The sequence below is a fragment of the Miscanthus floridulus genome, chromosome 19 (assembly GCF_019320115.1).
Source record: "Miscanthus floridulus cultivar M001 chromosome 19, ASM1932011v1, whole genome shotgun sequence".
NCBI classification, from domain to species: Eukaryota; Viridiplantae; Streptophyta; class Magnoliopsida; order Poales; family Poaceae; genus Miscanthus; species Miscanthus floridulus.
Window position 1 is genome coordinate 3,069,033 of NC_089598.1, and position 25,493 is coordinate 3,094,525.

At 47.4% G+C, this 25,493-nt stretch overlaps 2 long non-coding RNA genes and 1 pseudogene across 2 annotated transcripts in view; 2 read left to right on the top strand and 1 right to left on the bottom strand.

Annotated features, from left to right (window-relative positions):
- On the bottom strand, positions 1-24,494 carry LOC136526921 (uncharacterized). Its single transcript, XR_010776635.1, has 2 exons — positions 24,425-24,494; positions 1-1,139 (listed from the first exon to the last, which is right to left on the bottom strand). It is a non-coding gene; the product is annotated as an uncharacterized lncRNA (long non-coding RNA).
- LOC136526922 (uncharacterized) overlaps positions 8,940-25,493 on the top strand; it is a 25,956-nt gene continuing 9,402 nt past the window's right edge. The window contains exon 1 of the long non-coding RNA XR_010776636.1: positions 8,940-9,421. This is a non-coding gene — a long non-coding RNA (uncharacterized lncRNA). The remainder of the gene's footprint in view (positions 9,422-25,493) is intronic.
- LOC136525334 (uncharacterized mitochondrial protein AtMg00810-like) lies at positions 21,988-22,833 on the top strand (annotated as a pseudogene).

Sequence of the window (25,493 nt, forward strand, 5' to 3'; positions counted from 1 at the left end):
GATAAATTGGAAGTGGTTTTACCAAACTGTTGGGGATGCTCTTACATCAGGATGGGTAAAATGTGCAGCAAGAGAGGGTAGGGCTTGGTTTCTATGATTGAGCAAAGGTGACGCTGAGCTCAATTTTTATTTTCCTTTCTGTCTCTGCAACTATTCTCTGCTTCAAAATTCTCTAATCAAGAAAAATTGCTTGCTGATGTCAGAACTTGGCATTAGGGGCATGCTGATGTTGAAATTGAAGTTGCTTTACCATGTGGCAGGAGCACCAAAATAGAAGAATGATTTCCTTATTCTAAGATTTATTTTGGTTGTCAATCAAAACCAAATCTTTCTTCCACACATTCAGTTAGTCGTCAATTAGAGTGTTGTGTGGTGTCCTGCTATGGGCCGCTTTTGGACGTTGGATTTTTCCTGAATCCTGTGTTATTCCTGTGAAATTGGACTGATTCCTGTCAGGTCTCCTTTGGGATGCAGGAATTTGACATGAATCGTACAGGAATTTTGCAGGGATCAGCTCATTTTTCACAGGAGAAACGTAGGTTTTTCAGGAAAAAAACCCTCTCATTCCAAAGGAGGCCTGAAATTCCTGTAAGATTCTTGTGAAATTCCTACGTTCCAAAGAGGTCCTATTTCAGTCTGATAATGCAAGCAAGCTAGGAGTACTTCTCAATATAATAAGGAAAGAAAAATCAATCTTCATCTGGATTGGTCTCTGACTTCCAACTGTGTCCCTCTTGGACACGAGCTTCCTGGTGCCATCCTTCCTGCTCCATGTTGGCTTTTATGAAGCAAGCAGCTGGGGATGCTTGCAGCAGCAGAGGATTGGGAACCATGGAGTGGGTTTGCTGTGGCTTCTGGTTGGGGTTTGATTAGGCAACATGGGACCTACCTTGTGATTGGTGGATATTTTTATTGTTTGACTGTAATTTTATATCCTCCTTTGCCTGCCTGCCTGCCTCCCGCCCTCCCTCCCTTGCTTGTGTGTATGCACGCTTGTGCGATTTTTCACATGCATGCATGCCCTTAAGGATTTGAGGATGCAATGTGTAAATGGGGCTGGATATACAGTCCTGTTTGGCAAAGCTCTAGTTCTGTGAATATTTTTTGGAGCCGGTCATCTAGCTCCGGAACTACTTTTACTATGTATCTGGACATAGTGTATATCTAAGTGCTAGCAAAAGCTGTGTATCTAGAAAAGCCAAAACGTGTTACAATTTGAAATGGTGAGAGTATACTACTATAGCTCTTCTTCAGCATCCAGCATCAATCTTAGCTGATTGGTTCTAATCTGCTGCTGATGGTGGTGATGACAAAGTTTTGTTGCCACTGGTCCATCCACCTTGTCAGCAGCCACCTGGGACCTCCTCTTTTCAAGGGCCTCTTTTTCTTTGTCGTGACACATTGGCATGGAGACTCTCTTGATCAGCCGCAGTAGGTCAGTGGCAGCATCAAGGGGTGGGAACTGAGTTGGGGGTTCATCTACGCTATGGTTGGTGGATTGGGCTGCCAGTGTGATGGTCTGGAGAACATATGGGGAAATCTTTGGTGTGAGTTTTGGGGTTGTTTGTAAGGGTTCATCCCCTTTTTCTTCTTAATATAATGATATGCAGCTCTCCTGCGTGTTCGAGAGAAAAAATATGGGGAAATCTACATCCTCGTCTCCTCTCCCATCATTCTTTTTGCACACATGTAGTACATGTCTCACTTTTTTCTGGTGTTTACATATACAAAAAGACTTTGTGCTTTATATCAGATGCAGGGTGCAGCATTGGTCCATTTTGGTAGTTCCTATGCATTCCTTCGTTTTTCAGATATTTTGTTGTCGCTTGTCTGTTGATCTTCCTTTCTTGTTTGGAACTGTTCTTCAGCGGCTGTGATGTCAAATGCCCCAGCCCCATAGGGCTATTACTTTTTTAGCATCCTGAATTATCACCTTTGGTATTTTGCTCAATGTGCTGCTAAACTTGGATGGCTTGTACCATACACAAGCAACCAGTTTGCAACTAGTGGGGCAGGGGTTCGAGGGTTTAGGGTTTAGAGAGGGAGTACATATTTCTTCTGTGAGTATTGTGTTGATACTGGGGCAAATCTGAGCCGTTCCTGTTCCGTCGTATACTTTCGTTTATGATTCTATTTCCTTCATGTATCCTACCTTTTTCAGTGATTTCAACTTGGGACCAGGATCATGGTACTGATGGGACGAGTTTGTCAGCTTCTTGGCTTGGGTAGATTTGATGCATAGATTCGTGTTCTTGGTTGGGATGCCCAAGCTTAATTGGATGAATTGCTCATTTTGTTCTAAAGAATGATGTGATTTCTTTTGCACACTCTCTTATTTAACTACTTTCATTCTTCCACCAATACTTAGAAGTGGTTCCTAATTTGTCCTTAGAGGCATTGGCCTGGAAATCCCTTTGGGCTGCTAGCATTGGCGTTAGTGTTCGTAATAGTGTGCCATGGCCTTGATGAATCTTGATTGATCATCCAAGAGGATAGACATGCCAAATCATTACCATGAGCATGGCTGTACTTTTTTGGTCATGTTTGTGAAAGCTTCTCTATGCGTGTGCTATTCACATGTGAGCAGGCCATTTCTTTCTATGTGCTGTTCATGTGCGTATCAGTCGATTTTCCCATGTTTCTAGAGGCCTTTCTTTCAATCCTGCCAAAAAACCAAGATTGGGACTGGGTTTTGGGAACTATTGGAGATGCTCTGATTGGGAGTAGTGGTCATCCGCATATTTTCGCTACTAATGGATGGTTGGAACATGAATACTTCTCCTGATGTGCTGCAGTGGTGATCTCCTTCCCATGCAATTGCCTCTGGGACATTACTTTGGTATTGCCGCTGTTGGAGCTAATCCGCTCTTTGAGTCCGTTCATACTTTTATTCTGTCTTGTATTTTGTACTTGTGTGCTTTTATCTACTTGTTCTTTTGCATGTCCTGTTGATGCTCTACCGTGATCTAAGGCTATTCATCTTCACGTGCCTTCCTGCTGGATTTGATCCTGGTACTGGGTCAATGTGGGACTAATATGTCAATGCCCATCAAGAACAAAGCCATAAAATTCCAATGTGGGGCAATGATCAACAACCATGGCTGACATAAGCAGTTTTGAGCAACCAAGGCTGCTATGGCCTATGGGTACCAAACTGGAATCCTCCCTTTCCTCTCTTAGAAACCTTTTCAATTATGTTCTATGATAGTGGCTTTGTCCTTGGATGGTCATGCCATTCCTTGTTTGATAACCAGGACAGCGCCGCTTATCGTACCAGGAAAAGTTGATCTGGTGATAAGAGAAGGTGGGATATGGTTAAATGATTGAGCAAAGGCGAAGCTGAGCCCCCCTCTAAGAAAAGAAAACACAGTTTTATGTTGTCTCTTCATTTTTTTTGTTGAATATGTTGTTTCATTGTGTTTCTTTATCTAACCTACATATTTTCTGACTTCATTTCTTTTGCTGCATTTGTCTAACTCCAATCATTTACCTTTGGATTCTGTTCTTAGTAGGTTGAGATGTTTCCTAGTTTTAGATGTTGATTCTGCTATATTTGTTTGCAATGGCCTTGTTTTGCTTGTGCTTTAGTGATCTTCTATTGCTTATGAAGAGGAAGTTGTTCCCTGAATGAAATGACCCATCAAATGCCATAGATGTTTTAGAAAATCTGAACTCAATAAAATGAGCATTTGTTTGTTTCTGCAATTGAAACATATCTGATGTAGCAGCTCTAATTTATGTTCAGAGTGATTTTGCAGTTCAAATTTCAGCTCTAATTTCTTTGTTTCTGTAATTGAAACATATCTGATTTATGCAGAGTTTTCAAATAATTTGTACCATCTTTAGTTAGTCGGTACATAGGGCTGGACAAAATACTCGTGGCTCGCCAACTCGCTCGACTCGTGGCAGGCTCGGCTCGACTTCTCGCCTCGTTTTAACTTTTTCACGAGTTGAGCTGGAAGTCTAGCTCGCTATTTTAACGAGCCAACTCGAGAGCTGCTCACGAGCTGAAACGAGTTAAGGCCTATCAGCTTACGACCATGAATCCAGAAGATAATGATGCTGATCTAGAAGTGTACATCTATTTTATTGGTATGTAATCCTTATTTCTAGCTGTTTCATATGAATTTTAATTTTATAATTGTTGTGGTACTTAAATGTTGATTTTATAGATTGTTTTCCAGTGAGAAGATGTTGACATTGAATCCATGAACTTTTCTAAGTTTGTAGTGGCAAGCAACTAGCTACTATGCTAAAACTGCATGATCATGGATGAATCAGCTATGTTGCATGATTGATACTTTTGATGAACTTGATATGCATTAATCATGTATGGTTCTATAACGGTGAATGTCATCTTCTGGAATTAATGTAGCATAAATATTATAAACATGTGTGTCATATTTTTTTTTAGTCACTCGCGAGCTAAACGACCTAGTTCGAGCTTGGTAACGAGCCAAGACGAGCTGCCCCTTTAGCTCGTAATATTAACGAGACGAGCCGAGCTGGCTCGTTAGCCTAACGACGAGCCGAGTTGGCTCGATATCCAGGCCTATTGGAACATGTAAATTTCACTGGTTCAGTTGTTTCAGTGTTTCTGACAAATCTGGTGGCCTGGTTTTTTGGAGTGCCTTCTATAAATCATTCATTTGCTACATCATTGTCGGTGTCGGTGGGAAACTGAACCATAGCCGCATTTAGAGATTCATGGCAAGTGTATCGTTAAAGTTTATTCTTTTATGAAAAGGCTTGTAGCAGACTAGCAGTAACAGAGTTTGGAGTTCGGCACCATAAATATGCGTATATTTTGAAATTAAAGAGACCAGTTACCTGGCGTTTTACAGCGCATATTTAGCCTGTGCGCTTGTTGGTTTCAGCCATGGCTTATCAGTCAATCAACAGCGTTTTTCTCTCACGACAAATCAGCACCAGCCGGACTTATCAGTCCAGAAATCAACCAGCGAATAAGCCGGCCGATTGTTCTGAACCTTGCTAACTGTTACCAGCCAGCCATCTACTCAATGCCTCAGCCATGAAAGAGTAAATCTTACAAGCTTATTTAGAAATTCTGTTTGTTCTGCAGCTGTCAGAATTATGAGGCCTGTTTGCCAAATTGCTATTTTGTCTTCATCAGCTTCACCCGAGAGCAAAGAAATCGATATGTTTGTTTTTCACACATAGGTTTAGGTAGGTAATCCTGCGCTCCATCTGATTCTCCCTTTCAGTTTATGAACTTTCCCGTCAATCTATTGCTTCATGAGCAGATACGTCACACATTGTGAAACATTTCTCTGTTACAACCATTTCTTGTTCTTGGCTGCCTGCAGACCCCCTCCCCAACACGGGCCATTCTGGCGTTGCCTCCCCCTGCTCTGGCTCGCCATCGTTTGCTCTTGGACAAAGAAGCCATTGTTGATGTTGGAATTAGAGCCACCACCGCTTTCGTTATACCACGAGCAAACGAGTCAGGGGCCTTGTGGCCGTGCGGATGGTTGCGGAGAGGGATGAAGGAAGATCATTGACACAAGGATCTGCCAAAGAGGTCGCTGCGTCATTCTGTTATTACCCGATCAGTTCGTCGTATATGGCAATGTGCGAGGCAGTTTCCAATATGGTGCTGACATTGATCTCTTGTTAGAGACATCAATATCCTTGATTTGAGGTTCTTTGCATCAATTCAGTTTAAAAATTGTACCAGGACAGTATTTGAAACTGTCAATGTGGTGAAGGTTGAGGTCGATAAGTATTCACCAGAAACACCAATTCGGATTTGGAAGCAAAGGAAGGTACTATTAACAGCTATAAGACCCCACGTATTAACAAGCTTTCACTTGAAAAAGACCGTAACCATCCCTTGCAAATGAGGTGGTATCGTAATCTGGTTCAGGATGTCTGCGTGCAACTTCAAGAATGAGATGGAGTGAGCTGCCTTGCTTCGTTTCTGTTCAGGAGGCATCATTTTTGAAACGTAGGCCCCGTTCAGGTTGCTGAATCTTGGCTAAAATTGTCTGAAAAACACTGTTCTGACTGAAATGTTGTGAGAGAAAAACACTGTTTCAGCTAAAAAAAAAGTCGAACAAGCCAAATATAAAGTAAGTCGAACGGGGCCATAACATTTGAACCACGGTCACTTTTGCTGAAAAAGGTGTCAAGCCTGTACATGTATCTAGGCCATGTAAATATGTGCAGCTAATGGAGCATGTCTTTTAGTTTTAGGCCCCGATACTTGGAATTGAATTTATTTTAATAAATAATCATAATTTAGATACATATTAATTAAATTAATATGATTGTATATAGATTATATTTGTATATTATTGTTGGCTATAAGAAAGATACTTATGTTGTATTTCTACTGTAGAGGAGTGAGTCGAAGAGCGTGTTATAAGTTACAAAATAAAAACATAGAATGATGATCTATAAAATTAATTTTCATCTTCTATCATGTGAATTTGAGATAGGCTTATGTAAACCTTGCAAAGTGGTGGAATGTCAAAATATAATCCAAATAGTCTAATTTGTTAAGTAGATTTTAATTCCTTAGTATGAAAGGATCCAACCCTTAGCCAAAGCTTAATCGATCAGACGAGAGAAGTGAAATGCAATGTAAATATCTGTAGCGCATGTTGAAGTGTCGTTTGTTGTGTGTTTCTCGCTGCTGAGCTTGTCCTTTTTCTTTTTAAAATGCTCTTTATTTTATTATATACCTCGTTCGTCTTAAAATAAAGACACATCTTGTTTTCTCTATTTTATTAAAGTTATATTAGCACTCGTGTGTATATATGGAGATTAAATTAATTTTTTTGACTCATCGATAAAGAGGGATGTCTTTTATTTTGGGACAGAGAAACTATCAAAGGTAGTCAGGTAGACCCTACCAAGGGTAAAATTGGAGATTACTGGATCCTACCAAGGGAAAGAATTATGAGTCAAATCTGGGGGCCTGTTCGGTAGGACTGAAAAATACTGTTCTAGCTGATTGTTGTGAGAGAAAAATACTGTTCTGGCAGGACATGAACAGTGATTTCGTGAGTGGGCTGGCCAGCCAGCCAGCCGGCAACCAGCCACCGAACGAGCTCTGGAAACCTTGTTTTTTTTTGCGAATTACACTTGTTTTTTTTGCGAATTACAGTACAGATGCAGACGCTCAACATGTACGCACACTGACCTCTATGAACACACGTATGCAAACTCTATCCCGATGAGCACCTTCGAAAGACTGTGCCGGCACATCTTAAAATTGACGAAGTCACCACATGCGTCTCGCTGTCGACGGGAATGTCACCTACCACTGAAAGCACAGTACCGTTAAATCTTCAAAGTGTTTAGATTTAGAAAATTAAAAAGTGGTCAAAAGTAACAAGTGTTTCTTTATGGGTCCATTGAAGAGGAAGCTGATCACATTTGGGCGCCGTTTCTGGGCCTCGTTGCGGAGCACGCCTCACGTCACGGGCGCTGGCAGCGGACGCGGCAGTTCGTCACCTCCTCCGTACTCCCCCAGGTCCCAACGAGAAAATGGGAACTCTGCCATTATTGGAGGGAGGTGGGCTTCGCTGTTTTCGCTGTTTTACCTGTAACGTGGCTTCGCTCATTTACTATTACGAAACATGTAAAACTCGCTAGGATGCCATTATGTGTGTTTAGATCTCAGAAAAAAATGAAAAACAAAATTCACTTTCAGATCTGCCGCTGCCCTTTTCTTCTTCTTTTCCCGTGAGCACATGGACGGACGGAATGGGGAAAGAAGAAACGGATCGCGCTCCTCCGATTCGTCTTCTCCCACGCCGGGACGTCGGACTGGCGGTACACGCAGGAGACCTTGCACCACAAGTAGAAGGTCTCGAGCTCCTCCATTTGCTTGGCGAGATCGCAGAAGAGGGCGTGCACGCGTTCGCAGTCCGCGGTCTCCATCTCCGCAGACTGCCTGAGCATGGCCATCACCTCCGTGAGCTCGCAGTAGAGCTGCACGCTCTCCTTAACTAGCCTGTGACAAAGTCATTGGAAGATGAGCATTCATTATTTGGCTCTTAACAAATTCACATGGCAATGCACGGAACGGGCGGCATTGTCTACATGCATGATCCAACTTCACAAAGACAAATTGCGAGCATCGCCGCTGAGGAAGAGGAGATGATGCAGCTGGTTGACCTTGACGAGAAGTTGGTTGACCGTCATCTCTCTCCTGGGCAGGTCCTTGGTCACGAGAGCCACCGCCCTGTGTGCCTCGGCGCCCACCGCATCCTCTTGTCTTCCATTGAAGGCGGCGATGTCGTCGCATGTGTAGCGGTTCCTGGGGTATGCGTACATCTCCTCGTGGAGCCGCCTGCCACCGCGCGTGGCGCCACCCTGCTGCCTGCCCTGCATCCGGAGACGGCGCGCAGAGGCATTGACCTTGGGTTGTGGGGGCGACGAACGCGAGCAGTGCTGGCGTCGCTCGGGGCAGACACGCGGTGGGCGGCGGGAGTCTCCGGGGAGAAGGCGAAGCAGAGGAGCACCCGCTCGGAGAAGAAGCACCGCTCGATCCGTTTCTTCTTTCCCCGTTCCGTACATCCGTGTTCTGGAGAGTAGAGGAGGAGAGGGCAAGGGCAAATCTGGAAGAAAATTTCGTTTTTCTTTTTTTCTAAAATCCAAACTTACGGAACGACGTTAAACCAGGCAAAACAGCAAAGCGCGTGTTTAGTTGCTTGAAAGTTGAAATTTAGTTACGGTAGTATTTTTGTTTTTATTTAGCAAATAGTGTTTAATTATGTGTCTCGCAATTTTCAACCAAACTATGTAATTAGTTTTTTTTCATCTATATTTAATACTCTATATATGTAGGGTAAGATTTGAGGTTATCGTAGCACTTTTTGACAATTTAGTGTGCGAACTACGCACGCGCAAATCCACCTTCCGTAATGGCAGAATTCCCATTTTCTCGATCTCAACCCCGCATAAAACCTCGCCGTCTCCGTCCAGATCACCACTCACTCGTTAGTTTAAGTGTGAGGCCACCGCGTGTGGGCAGCGGCGGCGGCGGCGCATGCGAGGCGAGCGCTCTAGGGCTATCCCTCAGAGTCTGCCATTCCTTCCGCTTGTTCCCGCTCGCGGCGGCCGGTGACCACAGCAGTGAAATCCACAGCCCTTGGAACAAAAGCGGCGATGAGGAAGGGCGCCGCGGTTGGCGCCGGCACGGCTCCCGACCGGCGGCCGTCCTCGGATGCGCGCCTACCCGGGGCCACTCTGGTCCCCGCCCCGCTGCGCCGCGTCGGATTGCGGACCCTTGGGCGGGCAACGGTGCTGCGGCGGCGGGGGCTGGGGTTGGGGACCGTGGGGGCGGGGTCCGCGGCGGTTCTGGTCGGAGCCGTGGTCGGGCAACGCGGGATCTGAGCCGCCATGGATGGACTTTTCTCGAGCCTTTGGTTGTGAATGTTTTGTTTTGGTACGCTCTCTGTCTCTCTTCCCCACGTCCTTCCACCTCCAGATTGGCAGATTGATAGGCTTGCGTATATTTCCGCGCGATTTGATCGATTTTACCAAACACGGAAAGATTGGGAGTTGGTTTTCTTCTCCCGTTCGCTCCGGGTGCTCTCTCCCTCTCCCCTCTCTCTCTCGTGGTGACGACTGGGAGGCCACTGCCACCATATGTCAGGTGCCCAGGTCTTCGTTAGGCCCTTCGCCAGGTCCTTCGCTGGCGGGGCACGGAGGTGAGGAAGAAAGGGTCAGCTTGGATTGCTCGGCTGCTGGGTGCTAAAGAGCGCACACAGACTGCTCCACTGCTCGGCTACTGGTGCTGTAAAGGATGTGCCGGCTGTTGGTGCGCTGGCTGTCATGTACGAACCCCTGCACCCGCATCCTTCTTCCTAGACGTGCTGCGGTACCACAAAATCCGGCTGGCCCACCTCACGCCCAACTCCATCGTCATCCTCTCCGTCTTCGCCCACCTCTGCGTGAAGTGGCTGGGGGTGCCGCCCTCGCTCGATCTGTTCCGTTCATATTACGTTTACCCCGGCTCGCCGGGGTCGAAGGTAATAGGCAGCTGCTTTTTCCAGCTTAGTGAAACCAAGTCTACCACAGAGTTCATCCACATACCGTGGCGTGGATGGTTTAAAGGATGGAACGATGAGTGGTTGTACATCGAGGACGGCGGCCTTGAGGAGACGGCCATCCCGACCACGCATGGTGTGAGCTGACCGTCGTGGAATGCACCGTCCCCGACGCCCCTGAGCTGGACTCGCTCCGGGAGCGTGTGGCGAAGCTCCAGTGACATGGGCTCACCGGGGCCAAGGCAATGTTTTTGAGGCGCCGCGCCCCTTCACAACGCCTAGGCGTTTGTGGCGGACGCCTAGGCGACATCATACACACATTGTAAGGCATTGTAAGCTAGAATTTTATATACTAGTGCAGCACATACATACCTCGTTTGTTGCCAATTCTTGAGCCCATGTTCCTTTCTTTCCTTTCCAAAAGCACATACATACCTTTTCAATTATACTGGGGCAAATCTGAGCCATTCAACGTGACATTACTCTTTCTGTTCCGTCATATACTTCCGTTTATGATTCTGTTTCATTCATGTATCCTACCTTTTTCAGTGATTTCAACTTGGGACCAGTATCATGGTGCTATTGTCTATAAATTTGGTCAAAGTTGAGCTAGTTTGATAGGCATGGATCCCATAATTGCATTCTTTTTGGGACGGAGGAAGTACCTTAGAGCATCTCTAGCAGTCACCAAAAATATAATCCCAAAAGTTTTTTTTTTGAGTTGTTGGAGCAAGTATTTTTTTCGTCCTTTAAAAAAAATCAAGATTGGGAATGGTTTTACCAAACTGTTGGAGATGGTCTTACTACCTCCGTCCAAAAAAGAATGCAATTCTGTCTAACCAACTGGACAGGCATTCCATTTGGGACAGTGGTAGCAACAAGTAACCAGTTCTGTGGCCAAGAGGGAAAGAACGAGAGATTACATTGTGCTTCCATTATTGCGGTTATGCTGCTAATGGTTAAATATGAGGCACTCAATTGACCTCCTTTTTCTTCTAGCACCACTATACTTTCTGATAACTTTGTTCATCCCAGAGTTTAGTGCAGTAATTTCATGAGTCATGTCTCAGTACTCTTGTTGGAACTGGGTGAGTTTGGACTTAGGAGCGCATTGTGTTTTCACAATTACTTCCTTTGGGCCATCATAACTATTATAGTCGTGCAGGGTGCAGCATTGAACCATTTTGGTAGTTCCTATGCATTCCTTTGTTTTTCAGATATTTTGTTGTCGCTTGTCTGTTGATCGACCTTTTTTGTTTGAACTGTTCTTCAGCGGCTGTGATGTCAAATGCCCCAGCCCCTTAGAGCTATTACTTTTTGGGTGCATCCTGAAACCTTTGGTATTTTGCTCAATATGTTGCTAAACTAGGATGGCTTTCCCGCGTCCTTTTCCAAAATCCAGTGTAAACAGTACCATATACAAGCAACCAGTTTTCAACTAATTGTTGTCATTGCTGTGGCGGTGCCTTCCTATATATATCCAAATGAACAGTCCTACTCAAAAGTTCATTTAGAGAGGGACGGAGGGAGTACATGTTTCTTCTGCAAGTATTGTGTTGATACTGGGGCAAATCTGATCCATTCAACGTTACCATACTCTCTCTGTTCTGTCATATGCTTTTGTTTATGATTCTCTTTCCTTCATGTATCCTACCTTTTTCATTGATTGCAACTTGGGGCCAGAATCATGGTACTGCTGTGACCAATATGTCAACTTTGATTTGATGTCCATTTCCGGAGTGGCCATCGCTTCAGGTCCCCATCCCTATGGTACCGCCTCGACGCCCTTCCATTGCCTGGAATCGGTTGCGGGAGGGGCTGGGAAACATTGCAGTGCTGCCTGATGTGGCTTTCGAGTGGGGTTTGGTTGTGGTCTATGCAACACGGATACGGATACGCGTATCGGTATCAGAAGGATACAGATACGCGGATATGGCAATTTTCTAGAAAACATGATACGCGGATACATTTTACTATTTTTTTAATAAATAAATAATAATAATACAAATTAAAATTGTGAAAGTCTAAAACTTGAGTCACAGGAAATCCTAATGTCTGTTCTCTGTTCAGATTGTGGCCGGTAGCCACAGCCCACGGATCCTATGCTAGGATTAGCACTAGCTTGTGCCAGCACTACCAAATTTGGAGAGGCCACCTATTGCAATGAAGCAATCAAGAATGGGCAACACTAAATCAGGAAGGGGAAGTGGGGAACAAAGCAAGAACTGCAGTAGTAGAGTAGATCAAGAATAGGCAAGGGGATGTACATGCAGAAGCAGAGTAGACAGCTTGCTTTGCTGCTGAATCATCCTCTCCCCTGCATCCCCTGCATCACGGGAGCTGGCCGCGACCATGACTGACTAAATCGCTGGAGGCGGCGCGACCGCACGAGGTGTGAGCGTCGGGGAGACATTGTTTTTGTTGGGCTGGGCCGTATCGCAAATACAGATACGTATCCACAAACGTACTAAAAAATTGCGATATTAATAAAAAATCGGATACTGCACAGATACGTATCGGGAGCGTGTCCGTGTCCGACACGCGATACGCTCCCTCAGCCACCTATCGTAACGTAGGTTGTGGATATTGTTTAGGATGATTCTCTTCTTGTCATTACTCATTACCACAGACGATGCTGCAGTGGTGATTCCCTGCTGTTGCTTGTGTGTGCTGTGATCTGCTCTGCTCTGATGATCCTGTTCACCGTACCCCTGCCTTTTCATCCGTTCACCCTGCTCTCTCTCTCTCTCTCTCTCTCCCCCCTCCCTGTTTTGCACAGCAGGAAGGGAAGATAAGGGGTGGGCACACCGGGTGGATACTTGTTGCCGGCGAAGTGCCTGGCAAAGGGCCCAATGAAGACATGGGCACCACGTTGGACATGGAAATGGATCTGAACCTATGAATGGAGTGCTGATGAGTGATTAGGGGCGATGATGTTCAACCTTTTCTGAATTGCATGCCATTGAGCAGTCAAGGCAGCTGAGTATCAAAGTAGAGCTAACTTACATCTCTTGAAGCCTATTTTAATCTTCCCTTTTTGTTTGTGGTTCTAACTAGGATGGTCATTTGGATATGTGACAACCAGCATAGTTCCACTTACATTGGGATGGTAAAGTTGTGCTACAGGAGAAATGAGACGCTAGTTTGTTTGATTGAGCAAAGGGGATGCTGAGCCCTTTTTATATGGTTTATGTTATGATGCTTTATGGCTTCGTTTTTGCTTTGTATTACTCTTGAGTTGCTATGACGGTTCAACTTTCCATTAGAGAGCTTCTGCACTCTACCTGGGATATTTTACTCTGTTTGCTGCTTAACTAGGATGGCTCATGCCTTACTAGTTACTACCTCCATCCAAAAAATAATGTGATTCTATCTCTTTTGCTGCTTAACTAGGATGGCTTGTACCTTAGAGCATCTCTAGCAGTCGCTAAAACAATAATCCGAAAAGTCTGGTTTTGCAACCATACCAATAAAATCACCGCCCCATGATAGGGAGTAGCGGTCATCTGCGTATCTTTCTGTGTTTTTGCAAGCGCATGGAGCAAGTTTTTTTCGTCCTTGAAAAAATCAAGATTGGGAATGGTTTTACCAAACTGTTGGAGATTCTCTTGCTACCCCTGTCCAAAAAAGAATGTCTTTATGACTTTGTTTTTGTTTTGTACTCCCTCCGTTCCAAATTGTAAGTTGTCTTTTCTAGATGCATTGCTTTTGCTACTATCTCTGTCCAAAAAATAATGCAGTTCTGTCTCCGTTTGCTGCTTAACTAGGATGGCTTGTACATACTACCTCCGTCCAAAAAAAGAATGCAATTCTGTGTAACCAACTGGACAAGCATTGGTAACAAGTAACCAGTACATTGTGCTTCCACTACTGCAGTTATGCTGATAATGGTTAAATCTGAATAACACCCCCTTCTAGTACCACTGTCTGAATACGCCCCCCCGCCCCCCCCCCCCCCCCTCTCTTTTATTCTGTTCTGTATTTTGTTATTTTTGTGCTTTCGTGTGCTCTTGTCTGCTTGTTCTTTTGTGTTTTTTTGCATGTCATGTTGATGCTCTACTACGATCTAAGACTGCTCTTCTTCACTTGCCTTCCTGCTGGATTTGATCCTGGGACCTAGGTCAATGTTTGTGGCACTAATATCCCAGGTCAGTTCCATCCCATAAGTTCCTGCCTAAGTGGCCATCAAGAACCAAGCCATAAAAATTCTAATGTGGGCCAATGATCAACAACCATGGCTGACATAGGAGTCTTTGAGCAATCAAGGCTGCTATGGGTACCAAACTGGAATCCTCCCTCTCATCTCCTAGGAGCCTTTTTAGTTATGTTCTAATGATAGTGGCTTTGTCCTTGGATGGTCATGCCATTCCATGTGTGATAACCAGGGCAGCTCCACTTATCATATCAGAAGAACAAGTTGATCTGATGATAAGGCCAGTCTCAATGGGAGTTTCATGACTCTGTTTTGAAGACTCCCAGGTGTTGAAAACAGTATAAACAAGTTTCATCTCATGAAACTTTTATCATCTCTCTTTTCACTTATACTATGACATGTAAGCAGAGGAACAATTTCATCTTTGATCGTGGTCGCCCTTCCTTTAGCTCCTGGAAGCAAAGTTTTTTGGATGAAGCTAATTTACAGGCTCTTAGACTCTGTGACTCTAAAAGATCGATTTTTTTTATCCCTTTTAGCAGTCCTAGTCTAGTGCTGTTGACTCTCTCTCCCTTTTTCGGTTGAGGGGTTGTCGTTTTTTCTGGTCCACCTCGGACCCCCCCTTCTTCCTTTCTGCTCTTGTACAGTTTTTTTCTCCTTGTTGTTTCTTGATCAGTTGTTGGGCTTCTCCTAATTTTAAATAAAACTTTACAGTGGGGGCCTCCCCTGCTGTATTTTAGGTTAAAAAAAACATGTAAGCTTATTTAATGCCCATGAAACTCCCATTAGACTGGCCTAACAGATGATGGGGTTACAGTTAAATGATTGTGCAGTCTAACACACCAATTGTTTACCTTTGGATTCTGTTCATTAGTAGGATGAGATGTTCCCTAGTTTCAGACGTTGATTCTGCTATAGTTGTTTGCGATAGCATTGTTTTGCTTGATGGATACTTTCTGATAATTTTGTTCATCCAGAATTTACTGCAGTAATTTCATGAGTTATGTCTCAGTACTCCTGTTGGAGCTGGGTGACTTTGGACTCAGGGGAGGGCATTATGTTTTAGCAATTACTTCCTTTGGACCATCACAACTATTATAGCCTCAGCTTTGATCCATTTTGGTAGTTCCTATGCATTCCTTTGTTTTCCAGATATATTGTTGTCGCTTGTCTGTTGATTCCTTTCTTGTTTGGAACTGTTTCTTCAGCGGCTGTGATGTCAAATGCCCCAGCCTCATAGAGCTATTACTTTTTAGTATCCTGAATTGTTACCTTTGGTTGCTCAATATGCTGCTTAACTTGGATGGCTTGTACCATATACAAGCAACCAGGGGCGGATCCAACGCGGGGGGGGGGGGGGGGGGGGGGGGGCTGGAGCCCCCCCTACCCATATCGGAGCAGTGGAACCCCCTGTGGAGCACCCATGAATTTTTAGGCAAAGTTCTAAAGTGTGTGGGGGGGGGGGGCTGAGACTTAAGATCGAGCAGCAGTGTTGTTCAGCCCCCCCCTGAAATATTTCCTGGATCCGCCGCTGCAAGCAACTAGTTTGCAACTAATTGTTTTCATTGCTGTGGCGGTGTAGTATATATATATCCAAATGAACAATCCTACTCAAAAGTTCATTTAGAGAGGAATGGAGGGAGGAGTCCATGTTTCTTCTGTGAGTATTGTGTTGATATTGGGGCAAATCTGAGCCATTCAACGTGACATTACTCTTTTTGTTCCGTCATATACTTTAGTTTATGATTCTATTTCCTTCATGTATCATATCTTTTTCAGTGGTTTCAACTTGGGACCAGGATCATGGTACTGATGGGACGAATATGTCAACTTTGATTTGATGTCATATAAGATTCTTGACTTGGGTAAATTTGAAGCATAGATTCTTCGTGTTTTTGGTTGGGATGCCCAAGCTTAAATGGATGAGTTGCTCATTTTGTTCTAAAGAATGATTTGATTTCTTTTCCACACTCTTATTTAACTACTTTCATTCTTCCACCATACTTATAAGTGCTTCCCTAATGCATCCTTACTTCTGTGGCATGAGGCATTGGCTTGGAAATCCCTTTGGGCAACCAGCGTTTGCGTTACTGGTCCTAATCATGTGCCATGGCCTTGATGAATCTTGATTGATCAGTCAAAAGGATAGACATGCTAAATTATTGTCACGAGCTTTACTTTTTTGGTCGTGTGTGTGAAAAGCTTCTCTATGGTGTGCTGTTCACATGTGAGCAGGCCATTTCTTTCTATGTGCTGTTCACGCGCGAATGGATCTATTTTCCCAAGTGCAGAAACATTGGGAGTTGGGATGAGGAGTTGTTGGAGAGCTTTCTTTTCATCCTGCCAAAAAACCAAGATTGGGAGTGGGTTTTGGGAACTATTGGAGATGCTCTGATAGGGAGTAGCGGTCATCATCTTCGCTACTCCTTACGGATGGATGGAATATGGATACTTCTCCTGATGCGCTGCAGTGGTGATCTCGTTCCCTTGACAGTTGCCTCTGAAACAACAACAACAAAGCCTTTAAGTCCCAAACAAGTTGGGGTAGGCTAGAGTTGAAACCCAACAGAAGCAATCAAGGTTCAGGCACGTGAATAACTGTTTTTCAAGCACTCCAATCTAAGGCTAAGTCTTTGGGTATATTCCATCCTTTCAAGTCTCCTTTTATTGTCTCTACCTAAGTCAACTTTGGTCTTCCTTTGCCTCTCTTCACGTTACTATCCTGGCTTAGGATTCCACTACGCACCGGTGCCCCTGGAGTCCAAACCATCTCAATCGGTGTTGGACAAGCTTTTCTTCAATTGGTGCCACCCCAAATCTATCACGTATATCATCGTTCCGAACTTGATCCCTTCTTGTATGACCGCAAATCCAACGCAACATACGCATTTTCGCGACACTTATCTGTTGAACATGTCGTCTTTTCGTAGGCCAATATTCTGCACCATACAACATAGCAGGTTTAATCGTCGTCCTATAAAACTTGTCTTTTAGCTTCTGTGATACCCTTTTGTCACATAGGACACCAGATGCTTGCCGCCACTTCATCCACCCTGCTTTGATTTTATAGCTAACATCTTCATCAATATCCCCGTCTCTCTGTAACATTGATCCTAAATATCGAAAGGTATCCTTCCTAGGCACTACTTGACCTTCCAAACTAATATCTTCCTCCTCCCGAGTAGTAGTGCCGATGTCACATCTCATATACTCAGTTTTAGTTCTACTCAGTTTAAAACCTTTGGACTCCAAAGTCTCCCGCCATAACTCCAGTTTCTGATTCACTCCTGTCCGGCTTTCATCAATTAGCACTACATCGTCCGCGAAAAGCATACACCAATGGATGTCCCCTTATATGTCCCCTGTGACCTCATCCATCACTAAGGCAAATAAATAAGGGCTCAAAGCTGACCCTTGATGTAGTCCTATCCTAATCGAGAAGTCATCCGTGTCTCCATCACTTGTTCGAACTCTAGTCACAACATTGTTGTATATTGTTAGCATAGGCGCCTGAGAGGGCTGTTATGGGCCTGGTGTTAAGGCCCATGCGGCTAGTGCCTTAGGGGTTAAGTTAGATTGATAAGGCAAGGATCACCGTTGATTGGGTGTTTCTATAAACCCTCCGGATCCTTGCCTATATGTACCCTGTACTCTTGACAATCAATCTATCAATCCAGAGACATATTTGCTCTCATGGTATCTGACGCCTAGGTTAGGGGACCTCTCTTCCGCTGCCTCCGCGCCGTCGACACTCCGTCGCGCGCGTCCACTCTCCCCCGCACCGGCTTCTCTTTGCCGTTCTGCACCCTCCCCTGCACCATGTCGCCTACCCCTCCCTCCTCTCCCAGGGTCACCGGCGCCTCCTCTGCCACCATCCAGGCCGACGCCATCGCCCAGCGCACCGCAGAGGAGCGCGCCAACGCTGCCGCCGCCGATGCCCAGCGCATCGAGCGCGAACGCGTGGCTGCCCGGGACGCAGCCCTTGCCCGCGCTCAGGAGGCCGAGGAGGAAGCCGCCGCCGCCGCGAAGGCCCGCGACGAGGCCGCTCAGCGGGCCAGCTCCGCCCTGGCTCGCGCGGCCCAAGGCGCGCGCGTCCGCTGCTGCCGCCATGGCGCCACCAGAATCTTCTGGCGCGAACCCTGGCGGCCCTCCACCTCCTACCGATCTGCGCGCCGCCCTCCATCATGAGGCCGTGGCTCTGCTGCAGCTCCACTCCCAGGCCGTCGCCGTGAACAACATCCGCAATCACGTCACCACGGTCCTTGACGTCGACTCCGATAACTTCAACCGCTGGCGTGATCAGTTCTTGCTCATCCTTGGCAAGTTCTCCCTTCGGGATCATGTCCACGCGGAGCCTCCAGTCCCTATCTCTCCTACCTGGGATCGGATGGACTGCGTCGTCAAGGCCTGGATCATCGCCACCCTCACCGACGACTTGGCGGATAGTCATCTCTGCCCAAGGCTCCACCGCACGCCATGCTTGGCTTGCCGTCGAGTCTCAGTTCCTAGGCAACCGGGAGGCCCGCTCCATCCACCTGGAGACGCGCTTTCGGAACTTCGTCCAGGGCGACCTCTCCGTCACCGATTACTGTCGCCGGTTGAAGAAGATGGCGGACGATCTCACCGCCCTCGGCGAGGCCGTGACTGACCGGACCCTTGTCCTCAACGTAATTCGCGGTCTCAACGAGCGTTTCAGCCACGTCGGCACCCTCCTCCGTCGCACATGTCCCTTCCCCTCCTTCCTGGAGGCACGTGACGACCTCATCCTTGAGGAACTCACCTTGGAGAACAGGAAGGATGCTCCCGCCACCGCTCTCGCTGCTACCTCTACGGCGAACAGCACCGCCCCTGCGTCTTCCGGCTCGGGCTCCGGTAGCACTGGGGGTGGCTCCAAGTCCTCCAACAATCGCCGCAACAAGCGCAGCGGCGGCAAAGGCGGTGGCAGCACTGGAGGTGGTGGCGGTGGCCAGGGGCCGCGCCCCTATGCTGGTCACAACCAGCAGTAGCCCACCGGCCAGCAGCAGCAGCAGCCTACTCCCGGTGGACGCTGGCCCAGCTACTACAATCCCTGGACGGGCACCATCCAGATGTGGCCCGGAGGCCCCCGCCCTCCGCTGGCGCCGATCCCGGTGCCCCCCCATCTACAGGCGCAACAACAGCAGGCGCTCGTCACCCACAGCCCGGCTGCTGCCGCTGCACCTGACGGCGCCGCACACTGGGTCGCCCCTGGGTACTACAACCCCGTGGCCGGCCTTCCCTCCTAGGATCCGACGGCGCTTGCCTCCGCTTTCAGTACCACGTCCCTGACTTCACCTACGTCCAGTGACTGGTACTTCGACTCAGGTGCTACCTCCCACATGACCTCTCAGTCCTCCTCTCTTTCACATATTCTTCCTTTGCGGTATCCTACTCCTTCATCTATTGTCGTAGGTAATGGGTCTATCATGCCTATCACCGCCACTGGCTCCACAGAGTTGTCCTCCTCTTTACGTCTTAATAATGTTCTTGTGTCACTACAACTTATTAAGAATCTCATCTCTGTTCGCCAATTTACTATTGACAATAATTGTTCTGTGGAGTTTGACCCCGCTGGTTGTTCTGTGAAGGTTCTTCCCTCTCGGACCGAGATCGTCAGGTGCAATAGCTCCGGGCCGCTATACCCCCTGCGCCTACCTCTAGCTCATTCCCTTGTCGCCCAGGACTCCTCCCCGCTGTGGCACCGGCGACTTGGCCACCCTGGCCATGAGGCGTTGTCAAAGCTTGCGTCCAGCACCTCGCGTCATATTAGTGATTGTTCAGATTTGTGTCATGCTTGTCAGTTAGGGCGTCATGTTCGATTGCCCTTTCATTCGTCCACCTCTCGTGCGTCTAGCAAGTTTGATCTTATTCACTGTGATCTGTGGACCTCCCCGGTTGTCAGTGTTTCTGGTTATAAATATTACTTGGTTATACTTGATGACTGCACTCATTACTTGTGGACATTTCCTCTGCGACTCAAATCTGACACTTTCAGCACGCTGGCCCAGTTCCTCGCCCACGTCTCCACTCAGTTTGACACACGTGTCAAATCTGTCCAGTGCGACAATGGGAAAGAGTTCGACAATTCGAGCACTCGCCACTTCTTCCTCGCTCAGGGCATTCATCTTCGCATGTCCTGCCCCTACACCTCGCCTCAGAACGGTAAAGCTGAACGCATTATTCGTACCATTAATAATGTTGTTCGCTCACTGCTCTTTCAGGCGTCCATGCCTCCCTCCTATTGGGTGGAGGCCCTCTCCACTGCCACTGTCCTCCTCAACATATTGCCTACCAAGACTCTCCAGTTCTCTACGTCTCACTTTGCACTATTCGCAAAGCTGCCTACGTATGATCATCTTCGGGTCTTTGGTTGCAAGTGTTACCCCAACCTGTCTGCCACCGCTCCTCATAAACTCGCTCCTAGGTCTGCTCTATGTGTCTTTTTAGGCTACTCCGCCCACCATAAAGGATACCGCTGCCTTGACCTCTCCAGCAATAGAGTTATCATCTCCAGGCACGTCATCTTCTATGAAACGGCCTTTCCCTTTGCTGAGCATCATGGTCCCAGCAATCCAGCGGAACTCGAGTTTCTTGATTTTACTGATGATGTTGTGCCAGCTCCTATTGGACCCTCGCACACGTTGTTTCCTACAGGCCTGTCTCCCAGCACCTCCGATGTTCCTGCTGCCCCTGCCGGTCCTCGTGTGGCCGAGCTTGGGGCACTCCTCGGTGACACCAGCGCCCCTACCAGTCCTTCTGTGACTGTGCCTGGGGCGCCCGAGGCTACTGACAACGTCCCGGTGCCGGCGCTCTACATCCCGCCTGCGCTACGGTCACCGGCGACCCCCCCCCCCCGCGCCACGCGCGGCCACGGTGCAGGCGCCAGGAAGCCCTCCCGGGCCACGCGTGGTCCCCAGCGGCTCCCCACCGGCCAGCGCGTCTGGCAGCACGTCCCCGCGGCTGCTGTACGTCCCGCCCGCGCTGCGCGCCGGCTCGACGTCCCCTGCGCAGTCCGTAGGGTTTCCCGCGCCTCCACCGAGATTTCCACCGCTTCGCTCGGCCCGCGACTTCACGTACCATTACTCGCGTCGCCCGCGACCTCCACCGGTCGTCCCAGCGGCTCCTGCACCGGTTCCTGCAGCAGCAGCCCCGCTGCCGGCGGCCTCTTCATCGGTCCCTGCAGCAGCCGCCCCGCTGCCCAAGGGCGCGGTTGCTGTCCCTCCGGTGGCCAACCAGCACTCTATGGGCACCCGTTCGAAGAGCGGCTTCCGGATGCCTGCTGCCTACCATGCTGTGCCACTCTCTCCGATGCCGAAGACCTTCCGTAGCGCTCTTGCTGATCCCAATTGACGAGCGGCTATGGAGGAAGAACACAGTGCTCTCCTGCAGAGCCACACCTGGGATCTTGTGCCCCGTCAGCCCCGGGCCAATGTTGTCACTGGGAAGTGGATCTTCAAGCACAAGCTTCAGTCTGATGGCTCCCTCGAGCGGTACAAGGCACGTTGGGTCCTCCGTGGTTTCACCCAGCGGCTCGGTGTGGACTTTGATGAAACCTTTAGCCCTGTGGTGAAGCCGGCTACCGTTCGCACGGTGCTGTCCTTGGCGCTCTCCCGTCGTTGGCCCATCCACCAGCTGGACGTGAAGAACGCCTTTCTTCATGGCAATTTGACTGAGACGGTGTATTGCCAGCAGCCATCCGGGTTTGAAGATCCAGTTCATCCGGATTTTGTCTGCCTTCTGAAGAAATCACTCTATGGCCTGAAGCAGGCTCCTCGTGCTTGGTAAAGTCGAATGGCTACTTTCTTGCTGTCTATTGGGTTTGTTGAAGCCAAGTCAGACACCTCACTCTTCGTCTACCAGCGTGGTTCCGACACAGCCTACTTGTTGCTATATGTTGACGACATTGTCCTCACAGCTTCATCATCAGACCTTCTTCGGCGGATCATCTCAGCACTTCAGCGAGAATTCGCCATGAAAGATCTTGGTGAACTACATCACTTCCTCGGCATGCATGTTCAGCGAAGTGGTGATGGACTCCTGCTCTCACAGCGACAGTACATGCTGGATATCCTCGATCGCGCCGGAATGGCTGAGTGCAAGCCATGCTCTACTCCAGTGGACACCAATCCTAAGGTTGCTGCCGCTGAGGGGCCCCTGTGTCTGATGCTACCGACTTCCGCAGTCTTGCTGGAGCCCTTCAGTACTTGACATTCACCCGCCCAGACATTGCATATGCCGTTCAGCAGGTCTGTCTTCACATGCACGACCCTCGGGAGCCTCACCTCGCTGCTCTGAAGCGGATTCTTCGCTATGTTCGGGGCACACTCCACCTCGGTCTCCTGCTGCGACCTTCCACTTCGACTGATCTTGTCGTCTACACCGACGCTGATTGGGCTGGTTGTCCGGACACTTGCAAGTCCACCTCAGGCTATGCAGTGTTCCTTGGTGACAATCTTGTTTCTTGGTCCTCCAAGCGCTAGAACACAGTATCAAGATCAAGTGCTGAAGCTGAATATCGCGCGGTGGCTAACGGAGTTGCAGAGGCAACTTGGCTACGCCAGCTTCTCCTAGAGTTGCATGCCCCTCTTCGGCGTGCCACACTGGTGTACTGCGACAACATCAGTGCCGTCTACATGACCTCCAACCCGGTGCAACATCAGCGCACCAAGCACATCGAGATTGATCTTCGCTTCGTCCGGGAGCGAGTCGCCATTGGTGACCTTCGTGTTCTGCATGTTCCCACCTCTTCGCAATATGCAGACATCTTCACCAAGGGGCTGCCTACCTCAGTGTTCACGGAGTTCAGGTCCAGTCTAAACGTGCAGAGTGGCTGACGATTCGACTGTGGGGGCGTGTTAGCATAGGCACCTGATAGGGCTGTTATGGGCCTGGTGTTAAGGCCCATGCGGCTAGTGCCTTAGGGGTTAAGTTAGATTGATAAGGCAAGGATCACCGTTGATTGGGTGTTTCTATAAATCCTCCGGATCCTTGCCTATATGTACCCTGTACTCTTGACAATCAATCTATCAATCCAGAGACATATTTGCTCTCATATATGTCCTTAATGAGCCCGACGTACTTCGTTGGGACTTTATGTTTGTCTAAAGCCCAACACATAACATTCCTTGGTATTTTATCATAAGCCTTCTCCAAGTCAATAAAAACCATGTGTAGGTCCTTCTTCTCCCTCACCCCTGCCTCTGAAACATTTAACTTTTTGCCATCTTCTCTCCTTCACCCCTGCCTTTTCTTCTCCCCTTCCCTGTTCCTGTGGTTTTCCTGTGAAAATGAACTGATTCCTATGAAATTCCTGCATTCCAAACAGGCCTTTAGTTGTCAATTAGAGTGTTGTGTGGTGCCCTGCTAAGGGCCGCTTTGGAACAGGCCTTTAGTTGTCAATTAGAGTGTTGTGTGGTGCCCTGCTAAGGGCCGCTTTGGGACGTGGGATTTTTCCTGAATCCTGTGTTTTTCCTGTGAATTTAGACTGATTCGTTTGAGTTCTCCTTTGGGACGCAGGAACTTGACATGAATCGTACAGGAATTTTGCAGGAATAAGTTCTTTTTCACAGGAGAAACATAGGATTTTCAGAAAAAAAAATCCCTCTCATTCCAAAGGGGGCCTGAAATTCCTGTAAGATTCTTCTGAAATTCCTACGCTTCAAAGAGGCCCTATTTTAGTCTGATAATGCAAGCAAGCTAGGATTACTTCTCAATATAATAAGGAAAGGAAAATCAATCTTCATCTGTATTGGTCTCGACTTCCAACTGTGTCCTTCTTGGACCTGTGCTTCCTGGTGCCATCCTTCCTGCTCCATGTTGGCTTTCATGAAGCAAACAGCTGGGGATGCTTGCAGCAGCAGAGGATTGGGAACCATGGACTGGGTTTGCTGTGGCTTCTGGTTGGGGTTTGATTAGGCAACGAGGGATCTACCTTGTGATTGGTGGATTTTTTTTTATTGTTTGATTTTAATTTTATATCCTCCTTTGCCTGCCTCCCTCCCTCCATCCCTCCCTCCCTCCCTTGTGTGCATGCACGCAATGTGCGACTTTTCACATGCATGCATGCATGCCCTTGAGGATTTGAGGATGCCATGTGTAAATGGTGTTGGATCTACAGCCCTGTTTGGCAAAGCTCTAGTTCTTTTTTTTTTGGAAACCGGTCATCTAGCTCCAGAAATACTTTTACTATGTATGTAGACATAGTGTATATCTAACTATCTAAGTGCACGCAAAAGCTGTGTATCTAGAAAAGCCAAAACGTCTTACAATTTGGATTGGAGGGAGTATACTACTATAGCTATTCAGCATACAACATCAATCTGAGCTGATACCCTTAGGAATTGGTTCTAATCTGGTGCTGATGGTGATGATGACCCCAGTTATGTTGGCACTGGTCCATCCACCTAGCCAGCAGCCACCTGGGACGTCCACTTATCTGAGGCCTCTCTTTCTTTGCCATGACACATTGGCATGGAGACTCTCTTGATCAGCTGCCAGTCGGTCAGTGGCAGCATCAAGGGGTGGGAACTGATTGGTGGTTCATCTGGGCTATGGTTGGTGGATTGGGCTGCCATCGTGATGGTCTGGAGAACATATGGGGAAATCTTCAGTGTGAGTTTTGGGGTGTTTGTAAGGGTTCGTTCTCCTTTTTCTTCGTAATGTAATGATACACATCTCTCCTGGATGTTCTAGAAAAAAAGGGGGAAATCTGTGTTCCAAACAGGCCCTAAACTATATCCTCTTGTCTCCTCTCCCACCATTCTTTTTGCACACATGTAGTACATGTCTTACTTTTTTCTGGTGTTTATATATACAAAAAGACTGGTTTATATCAGATGCTTTATGACTTCCTTTTTTGTTTGTACTACTCTTGAGTGGCTATGATGATTGAACTTTCCATTAGAGAGCTTCTGCACTGTAGCATTTTCGGAGCTGATCCCTGGGATATTCTATTCTGCTTGTTGCTTAACTAGGATGGCTTGTACCTTGCTACTTCCGTCCCAAGAAAATGCATCTGTCTATGCACCTGGACAAGCATCCTTTTTGGGCAGTAGTAGCAACAAGTAACCAGTTATGTGGCCATGAAAGAGAGAGACAGAGAGCAAGGGAGATTACATTGTGCTTCCACTACAAATTGCAGTTGCAATCCTGATAATGTTTAAATCTGGAATCTGAGCCACTGAAATCACTTTTTTTTGTCCTAGCCCCCCCCCCCCCCCCCCCCCCCCCAACCCCAAAAAAAAAAAACAGCGGTTTATGAAGGTTGGTTTTGCCGCTGTTGCAGCTAATATGCTCTT